At 38.2% G+C, this 13,242-nt stretch overlaps 1 long non-coding RNA gene across 1 annotated transcript in view; it reads right to left on the reverse strand.

Annotated features, from left to right (window-relative positions):
• Positions 1–13,242, reverse strand: part of LOC103675854 — a 407,534-nt gene that overhangs the window by 233,588 nt on the left and 160,704 nt on the right. The gene's annotated exons all lie outside the window — the stretch shown is intronic.

Genomic DNA, 13,242 nt, shown 5'->3' on the forward strand with positions numbered 1-13,242 from the left:
GGGTTCTGGTTTGTCAATATTCAAATGGTCACTTTGTCTTTCATCTAGGCTCTTTTGAATCACTCTTCAAATCACAAGGCACTTGACAGCATTTGTGTTGTAAATAAGATTCTACCTTTCACCTGCCCATCGGCCCTGGCTGATCCATCTTTGCTGGTGTGTGTGGTACCTCTGTGACCGGTGAGGTCACCAATTCATGGGGTGGTATGGCCACTGTTGTTCTTATGAAATTACAGCTGGTGTCTGCTTGAGGTCACCAATTCATGGGGTGGTATGGCCACTGTTGTCCTTATGAAATTACAGCTGGTGTCTGCTTTCGCTTTGCTTTTAATGAAGCCCACAGCCTAGAGGTCTTTTTCAAAGCTTTACATTTTTTTCTCTGGCTTGAAGGAAACTAAATGAAAGGGGTACTTCCCTTTTATTTAAAGAATCATTAGAGATAAGTGGACTCAACCAAATGAGGAAAATAAAACCTGAAGACCTGTTCCAGCAGTCACGTCTTCATTCCCTGGTGCTTTCATGAGAACCCCTGTGGCTCCTGTATTTATGGTAACTCCATCATAAAATGTGATCTTTATTACAACTAGGCATATCAAGTTTCAGCTCAGGGGCAAGTTTACTACCCCCCAGCTCCATTTGCAAACTGGTCCTTTTGGAAAACCATTCAAATATTAAAACAACTGAGACAAAACAGGCAGTTTGCCTCCTAATCCATTCTTCTCTTGTAGTCACTTCAGTACTGCTAAGAAAAAAAGAGAAAGTCTGGCAGAGAATTTGCTCAACTCATCACAAGTTTCTCTCATCACTTCTGTAATTTTGAAAATGAAATTGCCAAGATATTTAGAGGTTGATGAATTGTTTGAATTCTTACAAGTTTCACACACTCTATTCATGTCATCAGAAAGACTTCAGACATCCCTGTTACTATGGATGACCAACCACTGGTGCACATGCGCCAGCTGTCAATTTCTCTCCACGTCTCTGTGAAATTTCTTAAATCTAATGTAATCAACCCCATCTCCAGGGGGCAAAAGTAGCATTTTATATTGCAGGACAAACAAATTAAATAGCAAATCTGGAAAACGCGGCAGCCATAGCATACTGCTCATTCGATCCATACTGACTGACTGTAAACAATGTGAATGTCTCTAGAGAAGAAGACAAAAAAATAACACATCATTCCTACTTGCGGGAACTTATAATTTAACTGAAGAGACAGCTTGTACAAAAATGCTACATAGCATTATGACACTGAATTTTGTCCACGGAGGATGGCTAGCTAGCAGAGGCATGTGTTTGTCTGGGTCCAGCCCATCATCACACACAAGGTGCCTTGACATGGTCACTCTACTGCCAGCTTGCCGGCTAGCCCTATTGGTATTAGACCTCTCTGCTTTGGAGATCATTCAGACTTACTTGCCTTGCATGTTTCAACAGCTCTGGCCATGAGGTGCTGCTGATAATGAGCAGATTCCAGCCCCTCCTTCTCCTCCTCATCAAGAAGCCTTTATAGAACACCACAAGGAGCAGTAATAGAGGCTATCCAGACTCAAAGGGGCTGAGGAGTAAATGAAAAGCCCCAGATCAGTCATCTCAAGGTGTTTCATGTCAGTGGCTATACTCAGGAAGTGGAAGCACAAGTAGGCGTCCGAGATATTTCGAAACCCTCTGGGGAAACAGCAAGGTGTTATGGCCTGATCGCAACTCTAAAAGAACCCTCGTTGCTTTCAAATTCTATGCTTCGATTCTATCACAACCTGCCCTGAAAATCCTACCCACAACGAACATTTTCACCCAGCCTAGAAACTCATTCCTGCCAATAAGATCCTCTTATGTAATAGCGTCTACTTCACCTAGAGATAAAAGTACAAAGATGTTGAAAAATGAATAAAGAAAACAAAAATGACCTCAGGAAACTGGTAAAGAACTGTGTTCATTACAGCACATTTTTCAAACTGTGCTGAGATCCTTCAGTAGGGGTAAAATCAATTTGGTGAAACCAAATACTTAAAAAAAAGTAAAATAAAATGGAATAGGACAGGAGAGAAGTATCAAAGGATTCCACATAAGAGTAAGTATTATTTTGTAAAACTTCTGTTTCAGTTGAGTGTATGTATGTGTATACGTGACAAATTATGGTGTCTTTTTCTGGGCAATGGTGAAAAACGGTTGAAAACCACTGTATCATACCATTGTTTCAAGATCCTCATCAAGCTAAATTTCTCAAAAACAATGCTCCATAGTCATATGGAACTGCTCCATGGTCATATCCCAACTTTTAGCCATAACAGTGACTCCTGGATGCCAATTATTCCATGAGTGCAATAAGAGAACACACTTAGACAAAGAGACACCAAATCCCAGCTAATACTTCCAGCCAGATCACTCCACAATACTCTGGACATTCGCTTTTTGCTTCCTTTGGAGGGAAGCGTTTTTGTACTGAATTTTGGCTTTATGATACTATCATAACAACATGGACTAAGCATTTAACCACATGCTTAATATGCATTATCTCATTTAATTTTTCACATCGACACCATTAGGAAGGTTCTAACATTGTCCTCATTTTCAGATGGCAAAATAAAGATTCAGAAAGTCAAGTGACTTACTCAAGGTCTACATGGTGGGGGAGCCAACACTCCAATCCAAGCCTGTCTGAGACAATGCCGTCATCATTCATGGTGTTGTTTACAGGCCATTCACTATTTGAACACCTTGTTTCTTTGCTTATTAGACCGAGTGATCATAAAAACAAACATTAATCAATGTCCTCTTTATCTTTTACTGCCATTTTAAAATTCTTTCACTAAATTTGCACTTTAAAGGCAACTGGAAAATTTCAATAGACTAAGAATCAACGGAGAATACTAAGTCATTGATGGATAGACTTCACTAATGTACTTCACAGGGTTCGCCCACCTGTCAGCTATACTCATCAGAATACAACTCGTCTGACATGACTGGGAGAAATAATTTGGTTTGTGAGCCCAAACAAAAAGTTTTTAAAATCTGTTATTTTATTGTTCCTCTGCATTAATGCCTTAAATAGACAAGTCTATAGCACATTTATTAATAATCATTCCTCTAGACCTAAAGTCAGTAACTATGGCTCTCTCTTTTAAATTTCCCTTTATACCTTGAATCTTGTGCTTTATTATTTATTCCTCTTAGTTTTCCCTCATTTTAAAAAGATGGCTTCAAATTCTGATTTTGTTTTGTAGGTATTTAGAGATCTGGTTTACTTTAAAACAATGAAGCAGACAGAATCCCCTGAGGCCAACTCATTGAGAACTGGGAGGTCCTAGTGGCACAATTAAACTGGCAACAAATCAATAGAAACAGAAGAGAAGAGAAAAGAAAACAATAATTAAAACATTCTGTCAAAAAATAGAACGGTAATTAAAAGATGCAAACCATTGTTTTGCCCCACTAATTACATTTTAATTTTCAATAGATTGCTGAAGACCATGAAAAGGCTTTGCCTTTTACAATATTCTGGTGTTCCCTGCTAGGTTGATAACACTACGATTGTGTCACAACTGAATGGCAGGTATTTGCACCAAGAAAGGATGGGGCAAAGAGCAAAATGTTGCCTTGCCTGTTATATAATGTGAATAAACCTTTTATATGGTCATTCTGATATGGTCCACCATGAATCATGGTACATGTGTTTACATGTGCACAGAAGATGACATATGATGATGAGGAGGAAAGCTACTCTATTCAGTACCCTGTCACAGGCACTTTGCTAAGCCCTTAACATGTATTACCTGATTTAATTCACATAACAAACTTAATGCATAGGTAATTGTACTATTCCCCTATTTTACAGTTAAGGAAACTAAAATTTAGAGAGTTAAAAATAAATCCTGTCAATGATCACACAGCTAATAGCTGGAAGAACTGAGATTTGAATCCACTCAGACTGTAGAGTCTGTGTTTTGAACCAGTGTCATTCAACTAGAACGTCCCAAACTCATGACAGAGCCAGCAAAAGCAGTTACAAGCTGCTCTGTTCTTCACCAATCATTGCTAGGGTCATGTAAGGGACTGTGAGTTTTCATTTCATGGGTGTACTGATTTCCAAACTGTTAAAAATGCTAGGGGGAAAAGAAGTATTCTTTATAACTTTTCCAAAGAGTTTTGCTGCAAAGGGAAGAAGAAATGAGCTCTAATTGAAGGAAAAGTGTGGCCAAGAGAAAGTTTAAAATTATAAGACAGAACAGCATCCATGTTTGCTGATAGAATGATTCAATGGAAGGGGAATGATGTAAGAGAGAAAAATGAAGAATTTCTAAAGTGATATCCTTTGGGTAAGAGGAAACGGGAACTAGAGCAAAAGTAGGGGCATTGGATTTGTGGGGAGAATGGTGAATTTGATGACAGTGACAGGCAAGAAACTGAGTATATTGTGTAGATGGTGAGTATATGAATAGATATGGTGAAGGAAACCTGTAGAAATTCTTTCATGATTAAGAAAATTGAAAAATTGAAACAATCAGAAATTTTCCATGAGTGATTAATATTTTTAAAAAATCAATTTCTAAATGTATTTTCAGGTGAAATGACATGTTGTCTGGTACTGCTTTAAAATATTCCAGAAAAACTTTAAAAGTGCATCTCAGAGTTAACAAAGTATGGTAATAATAATACCTACTGACATTTATTGAGTGCTCACCTTGAGTCACTGTATTAAGTGCTTTACAACTGAGCATAATTCCTGGCTCTCTTGATTCTGTTTCCATTTGTGCCTATTCTCTAAGGAGGTTAAGAGGTACTCATCTTAGTCTTTCCTATTCTATCATGTAAACACTTCACTCCTAGACCCACAAGGCTGAAACCCCTTGGTGGTGCACTGGAAACCCCCAGTGAGTGTGAAGTGAAATACTGAAGATTGTTTCCCTGCCTACAATGGTACTGCTGTGATAGGCTGACAACAAGGCTTGTACTGAAAACATTCAAGTCATTCTAACGTGGTCATTTCTTTAACTTTCAATCCTTCTACTTTCTTGTTTCACTTTTCTTCTCTGAGGTTAAAGAGACACTGGCATGGGGGCAGGGAACACAGAGGCCCATTCTGGGGCAACTATACTGATGAATCTCTATCTACGTACAGGCAGCATGATGATGTTATTGAAATATTAACTACGGTTTTGGAGGTTTTTTTCCTGGTATTTTCTTTTACATCTTCATCCCTGAGTCTTCTCATTTAGTCACCTCAGTTGGCTCACATCCACTGTTTAAAGAAGAGATGTAAGCACAAAATGCAGAGGAAAAGGATTCTACTTGGATATTGAGTTGCAGTAGTAGAGATCTTTAGGGGGGAAAGTGTGGATCCCTAGCACAGAAACAATTTGAGGTTAAGCCTTGAGAGGAAGAACAAGTTTTCCAGTATGCATGAAACTAGAAATGACATGTGAAGGGAAGTTGTGTAGCTAGTAAACCAGGGAACGAGAGGGCTGACTGAAGGGGGATGAAGAAACAAAACGTCAGGATAGCTGTGTATTGGACGCCATAATAAATTACCACAAACTGGGTGGCTTAAACAACAGAAATGTACTGTCTCACAGTTCTGGTGGCTAGAAGTCAGAAATCAGGATGTCAACAGGATTGGGTCCGTTTAAGGGCTCTGAGAGAGGACATGTTTTAGGCCTTTCTCCTTGGATTGTCAATGGCTGCCTTCTCTCTCTCATTTCATGGTCTTCCCTCTACATGATTTCTCTGTCCAAATTTCCCCTTTTTATAAGGTTACCAGTCATATTGGATTAGAGCCTACCCTAATGACCTCACTTGAACTTGATTACTTCTATGAGACATTATCTTTACAGATAGGGTAAAGACTTAAAGGTCACATTCTGAGGTACTGAGGTTTAGCACTTCAACATGTGATGGGGGGGGGGGAGGCGTATGTGACACAATTCAATCCATAACAAGTTGGAATGTAAGACTTTTCATGAAAGGACCCTATGGATGTTTACTCACCACAATAGCACCCAGCTTCCCCCAGAAGCTTTCCATCACTAGAGCCCTGGAGCTACACAGAGCTGAGGGAGTCAATACACACCACTAGATTCCTTTCATTGACTCCCTGGGCCACAGGATCTGTCACTCTTATCATCGTCTGGTCACAATCTCTCTTTGTCTGGTGAGACAAGTTGTGCACCAGAAGGAATCACATCCATCTATGCCCTCACACTAGGGGCTGCCTCATCCAGCTTACCTCAGAGAGAATCCTCTTGCACCGATCCACCACAGATGCAGCCATTGGGTCGGCAGGGCTCTCATTATATAGCAGCACATGGTAGTGAGCTTGGAAAGTCCTTCTATCACTACCATTGTAGAACTACAGAGCACTAGCTAACAAGGCCATCAGCAGTGGGGCAGTGCTAAAAGCCATTCCTGGAATATGTGATATGCAAAAGAGAGATATTTTTATTACATTCATCTTCACCTTTAAGGGTTTTCTTTTTATGGTTTTATGCCTAGATTTAATACTTAGGGGTTAAATAAAGTCTGAGAGTCTGTCTTCTAATTCCTAACTTGAATCCGTATTTTCAGTGCTCTTATTAAGTTAAATATGGTATGAAAACAGTACCAAACACAAGGGTGGAATTACCAAAAACATAGGTCTGCTTTCTAATTTTATAGAGAGAAATTGCATTAATCACACATCATATAAAATAATAAATGTCCTGTAATAACATGTAATAGCATATAATGACAAGTAATATTCAGTGTTATGGTTTTCTCCATGATTTCTAAGGTCACGGCTAAAAAATTCAAAAGGAAGTTTGAGTGTAATTTGCTTCCTCTCTTTCAATAATATTATTAGACACACTTTGAACACAAATTTTGTGAGTTCTGCAAATTAAACCAAATTTAGCCCCTAGTTCAAACCAAGTTAATACAAGTCCTAAAGGGCAGGAAGTGAGTAAAGAAAGTATCTGAAATCAGTTGAATTTAAGAATCACTTCATGACTGCAGTGATGATTCTGATCAATTTCTACCTCGGAGGGAGCTTCAGTAGGCTCGTTAACTATTCTCAGAGGCATCGGTGCTGTTGTAACCAAAAAGACTCATAAAATGCTGGGCATCTTTAAATGGCATATTTAAGTACTAGAGAAACTATAATTATTGCCTTGTACTAAAGTAGCTATGCCACCATACCTCAATACAGATGAAAATATAAGAGAAGACTCAAAAAAATAAAATTTAAATTATTATGGAATTGTAGTGGTTTCCAAATTAAGATATATTTTCAAAATTTAGAATCTTCAATTTGGCAGATAAAGCCAAAGAGTTGATATGATTAAAGTCCCTAAAATTAAAAATGTGACCATTCTGGAAAATGGAACTTATGTTGTCCCTCAATACTGGCCACATCCAAAAGGAATGTCATTCCCAGTTACTAATATTATGTTGATTATAAGACACACTCTGAAAATATCTCTTGGTTCCCTAAATATATTCATTCTTTATTTTTATTTTTCCTTTGTACAATTCAAGATGGTGGTTGGGTAGAGTCATCCAATCCTGTATTTCCTACACAGCCAGGCCAGTTTCATTTTCCTGAGACGTAGCTATCTACCTTCTCATTTGCCAGTTTTTCTCTAGCTATCCTAGCACTCTATAACCCTAGAGTATTTCCTTTAAGGACGGAGAACTCCCCTTCGGTCACATAGAAATTTTCTCAAACTTTCTTACCTCCCTTTGTACCCTTGTCTTGTATAAAATTAAATTCCTCCTTATTCATTCCACCTTCCTTCTTCCCTTCTTGACAAACTTCTTGAAATAATTGTTTATATAGATCACACCCACCAATTTCATTTCTATGACCTCATCCAGACCCTAATCCACTGCCAACTGCTTAATTTCTTTAATACTCCCTTGAAATGTTATGCATCAAGGTCATTAGTGAGCTAATTACCAACCTTAATACCTATATTCAGATCAGCCCCCTTCTTCTTGAAAGTCTATATGTAATGACTTCTTAAATAAGATTCCTGCCCGAATTTTCAGTTATATTTTTGACTGTTCCCTCATGTTCTATCCTGAATCCTCTTCTCTTCCCATTCTCTATATTCTTATAAATACCCATCTACATGCAATTTACTTTCAAATTTTTATGTCCTACTCCTGTCTTTCCAAGTTTAGAATTATATTTTTTTAATTATCTCATAGCATTTATTATACTGCATTGCAACTGTCTATTTACAGTCTGCAATGCTCAAGATACTCTAATTCCCTGAAAGCAGAAACCATGTCTTTCTTTCCCTCCCCCAACTTCTGGTTTTTCTTCCTTCACCATCATACAGGTCTTCAGAGTAAGTCAGTCTGTGCAGGTAAGTCTTATGAGAAAAGAGACATCTGACCAAACCCTGGTAGTAAGTAATGGAATGAGGTTTACAGATATCTGAGGAAGACCATTTCAGGCAGAGGGAATAGCCAATGTGAAAGACCTAAGTAATGAGTGTGCCTGGTGTGTTCATAGAACACCACAGAAACCATAAAGCATGCAGGTGATAAAGTTAGAGAGTTAACAGGGGGCAAAGTTCTCATAGGGCTACACAAGGGCTTCAGATCTTTCTCTGAGTGAAAGTGGGAGCCACTAGGGGTTGTGAGGCATTGAAGTATCATAAGCTGATGTGTGTGTTTGTGTATGTGTGTTAAAATCACTCTGGTGCTACATCAAATATGCTCCATCAAGGGGCTACATCAAGACTGTAGGGGGACAAGAATGGCAGCAAGGAGATTCGTTTGTAGGCCTTTGCAATAAAGAGTCTAGGCAAGAAATGATGGTGCTCTGACAGAGATAGTAGTAATGTCAGTGACATTAAATGAACAGATTTGGGTTATGTTTTGAAAATAGAGTTAATTGGATTTTTCTGACAGATAAAAAGAAAGGAGTCAAGGATGAGACAAAAGTGTTTGGTCAGAGAACTCTAAGGATGGAGTTTCCATTAACTGAGATGGTTTGAAAGAAAGGAATGTAATAATCAGATTGTTGCAAGATGGGTCACTATGGAGGCTAGATAAGGCTGTTGGAGGGAGCAAGACTGGGGTCAGGTTGTGACAAATTATCAGGCTGTTGCTGTAGTCTAGGAAAGGATAATTAGAACCTGCCCCAAAGCAAGGAGAGCTGAGATCAGATGATAGAATAGATTCAAGAAATATTTGAGAGACAACATTTTCTATATGTATAGATAACTGTAGCAAAAGAGAGTCATGCTGAAAGATATAAGCTTGAAATTTTGATTTCAAAAAAATAAAAACAAATGTCTAGCTCAATAGAACTTGTAAATTCTGTCTGCATGAGGGTTCAGTGATACATATCCTTTTTTGTAATAATAGTTAAATGTTATGCTGGATTAGAACCATTTTGCTTGGTTGGTGTTTTTTTTTTCTTCTTTAAGAATTTCCAACATGTATTTGCTGAAAAATTATCCCCCAAGGAGGATGATAAAAGGAAATATTGTAATTAAAATGACAGCAATCATCACCAAATATTCATAAGAATCCACAGTATTTCAGAATAGTGAGTTATGATCTCCAGGGAGAATAATAAATGCATTTTACCTCTACTTTTTGAAGTAAACTGGGTGACGGGTATTAAGGAGGGCACGTGATAGGATGAGCACTGGGTGTTATACGCAACCGATGAATTACTGAACTCTACACCTGATACTAATGATGTACCGTATGGTGGCTGATTGAATTTAAATTAAAGAAAACCTTTTCATTCAAGTATAATATCCATAAAGATAAGTACATAAATCTTAAATATATATCTCAATGAATTTTTACAATGTGAACATATCCATGTAACCAGCACCCAGGTAAAGAAACAGAACATGACCAGCTCCCAAAACTTCCTCTTGTTCCCTTCTGGTCATTCTAACCCCCTAGGTAGTCAGTCTCCTGAGCTTTGTCAGTTTTCAAGCTTTCTGTAAATGAAATAATACAAATAGAACTCTTTGTATCTGCTGGGTATATACAGAGAGTAAAATTCCTAGGTTATAAGTTACGTGTCTATTCAACTTTGATCGATACTGTCAAACAATTTTCCAAAGTGTTTGTTACATTGCCTTTATTTCTTCTGTTTAAATGTTGAGAAAATTACTCTGTTCTAGAACAGATTTTGACCTTTTCAGGAAATAATTTAATCATACACCAAAAATTTTGTTATTGCAAGCTGTGTATCAGCGTAAATTACAAAAGATCTGACTACATAAGGAAACTATTTTAGAAATTTAGTTCACATAAGACATAGTAAGGAAAATCAAAAAGTTAAGGAAAAGATAAGCAGTAATAATGATAATAGCTAAGTTTGTTTTGAGCAGCTAATGGCTCCCCACATGAAGGAGACAAGAAGTTCCTACAGAAGAGGGATGCAGCTTCTTTCCCCCAAAAGCCCCAACATGGGTGACCTTGCGTTTCACTGGGCCAAAGTCTAGCCATTCTGAAGGCTGGAGTGGGGTCAAGTTAGCAACTGGCATAGCTGTTATGTTTTATATGCTGTTTACTGCCATATCCTCAGCTCTCAACACAATATCCGGCACAGAGTAGGTGCTGAATATATATTTGTCAAATGAATACATAAATGAATTATTAATAGAAGTAACCGCTGGGAAAAACATCTGATTGGGAAAGATGAGTCTGAAGATTTATGCTGCTGACCTAATCACACCATAAAACTGTATGCTGCCTCTTTGTTCTTTAGTTACATGTGTGACCTGGAATCAGCTAGGTCATCCTGCCCTTCAGGCTTCAAATAAGTTGGCTCAAACCACCATCACCTATGTCCTGGGAAAGCCAATGTTTACACAAATCCCTCCTGAGAATCTTGGAGGAATTTCCATTTTTGTTCATCACTGATGGTTTCATACTCTCAAATCCATTCAATTAGTTTATCGTGTGAATCATCTTGCCATATTCTGTATGCTCTCCTTGTCCCATAGTGTGTGGTCATATACTGGACACCAACCAGATTCCTTTTTATCTTCAAAGTACCACCAATGCAGTACAGTATGTGCAGCAAATTTTAAATAAGGCTTGGGGTAGAGGAACCACAGAGAAGTTGAAATTGAATAGCGGACCTCCTTGTTTTAAAATGTCTCAGACATACTGACACCAGGAATCCCACTAGTCACTATTTTTCAATAGATACTTTTCTCCAGGAGCTCCAACCTTCTGACTAATTCCTCAGTCTTCCTTTCCTTGACCCATCTCCTTCCCATCTCTTCTTTCAAATACCTTTTAACTTTATATGCGAAAAGTTTTATTTTTCTGGATTGATCTATTCTAAACTTCTGTGCCACCCACCTTCCGTTCTTTCCACCCTAGCATCTATCTGTCATACAATAGCTAGAGCAATCTTCTTCACATGGAAACCTCCTGCTCCAAACTCCCCAATAGCATCCCTCTCACTTGAATGAAAACACAGACTCCTTGCCAGCACTACCAAATCTTACATGTTCTGGCCCCTGTCGCATCTCACACTTCATTGTCTTCTACTCTCCTTCTTCCTCACGAGGCTCCACCTGCCCTGGTTTGCTTGTTATTCCTTAAGCACATTAAGTTCATTCTGCTCTAGGGCTGTTATCCTTGATGTTTCCTTCTGCTTAGATCTTTACCGTTCTGCCTCTCTTCCATCATCCAGGGATGAGTTGGCTCATATAAAGTAATGATCTCCTGTCCCCATTTTCTCTATAGCTCTTACCACCCAACCATCTTTTAGATTAATTTGTATGTATATACGTATGTATGTGTGTATATCTCCCCAACCAGAACCAGTGTGCCACGAGGGTAGAGAATTTCTTGCCTTTTTTACTTGTGTATCTCAGAACCTAAAAATGTACATGTAAATATTCCCTATATTTTGCTGAATGAAGGAATGAATAAGGGAAAGAATACTTTGTCACTTTCTCCTTACTGAACTTATACTTTGGACTTCAACTTCTACATCTGAAGACATCAATTAATATGATTAGCTAACAACAACAACAATAAAAATACAAAGAGCAAAGGTGGAAACATTATGCTTCCCGACTTTAGACTACATTACAAAGCTGTAATCATCAAGACAGTATGGTACTGGCACAAAAACAGACACATAGATCAATAGAACAGAAGAGAGAGGCCAGAAATAAACCCACGCTTATACTGTCAATTTATGCAAAGGAGGCAAGAATATACAATGATGAAAAGACAGTCTCTTCAATAAATGATGTTGGGAAAACTGGACAGCCACATGCAAAAGAATGAAACTGGACAACTGTCTTACACCAAACACAAAACTTAACTCAATCCGGATTAAAGACTTGAACAGAAGACCTCCAACCAGAAAACTTCAAGAGGAAAACATAGGCAGTAAGCTCCTTGACGTAGGTCTTGGTAATGATTGTTTGGATTTGACACCAAAAGCAAAGACAACAAAAGCAAAAATAAATATGTGGAACTACCTCAAACTAAAAGTCTTCTGCACATCAAAGGAAACTATCAACAAAACGAAAAGGCAACCTACTGAATGGGAGAAAATATTTGCAAATCATATATCTGATAAAGAGTATTTAAAGTATATAAGGAACTCATATAACTCAATAGTAAAACAAACAAACACAAACAAAAAACTGATTAAAAAATGGGCAGAGGATCTGAATAGATATTTTTCAAAGAAGACATACAGGCGGTCAACAGCAGGTACGTGAAAAGGTGCTCGTCATCACTAATCATCAGGGAAATGCAAATCAAAGCCACAATGAGACATCATCTCATACATTAGAGTAGCTGTTATCAAAAAGGAAGAGGGGCGCCTGGGTGGCTCAGTCAGTTAAGCGTCTGCCAGGTCATGATCTCAAGGCCCTGGGATCGAGCCTCGCATCAGGCTCCCTGCTTGGTGGGGAGTTTGCTTCTCCCTCTCCCTAAACCCCTGCCCCCGACTTGTGTTCTCTCTCTCTTTCTCTGTCTCAGATAAAAAACTATTTTTTTTTTTAAGGTAAGAAATAAGAAGTGTTAATGAGGATGTGGAGAAAAGGAAACCCATGTGCACTGTTGGTGGCAATGTAAATTGGTGCAGCTACTATGGAAAACAGCATGGCATTTCCTCAAAAAATTAAAAATAAAACTACCATATGATCCAGCAATTCCACTTGTGGGTATTTATCCAAAGGAAATGAAATCACTAACTTATATGGAAGCAACTTAAGTGTCTATCAATAGATGGATTAAAAAACATGTGAG

Source organism: Ursus maritimus, unplaced genomic scaffold, assembly GCF_017311325.1.
Source record: "Ursus maritimus isolate PB19 unplaced genomic scaffold, ASM1731132v1 scaffold_13, whole genome shotgun sequence".
Classification (NCBI taxonomy): domain Eukaryota; kingdom Metazoa; phylum Chordata; class Mammalia; order Carnivora; family Ursidae; genus Ursus; species Ursus maritimus.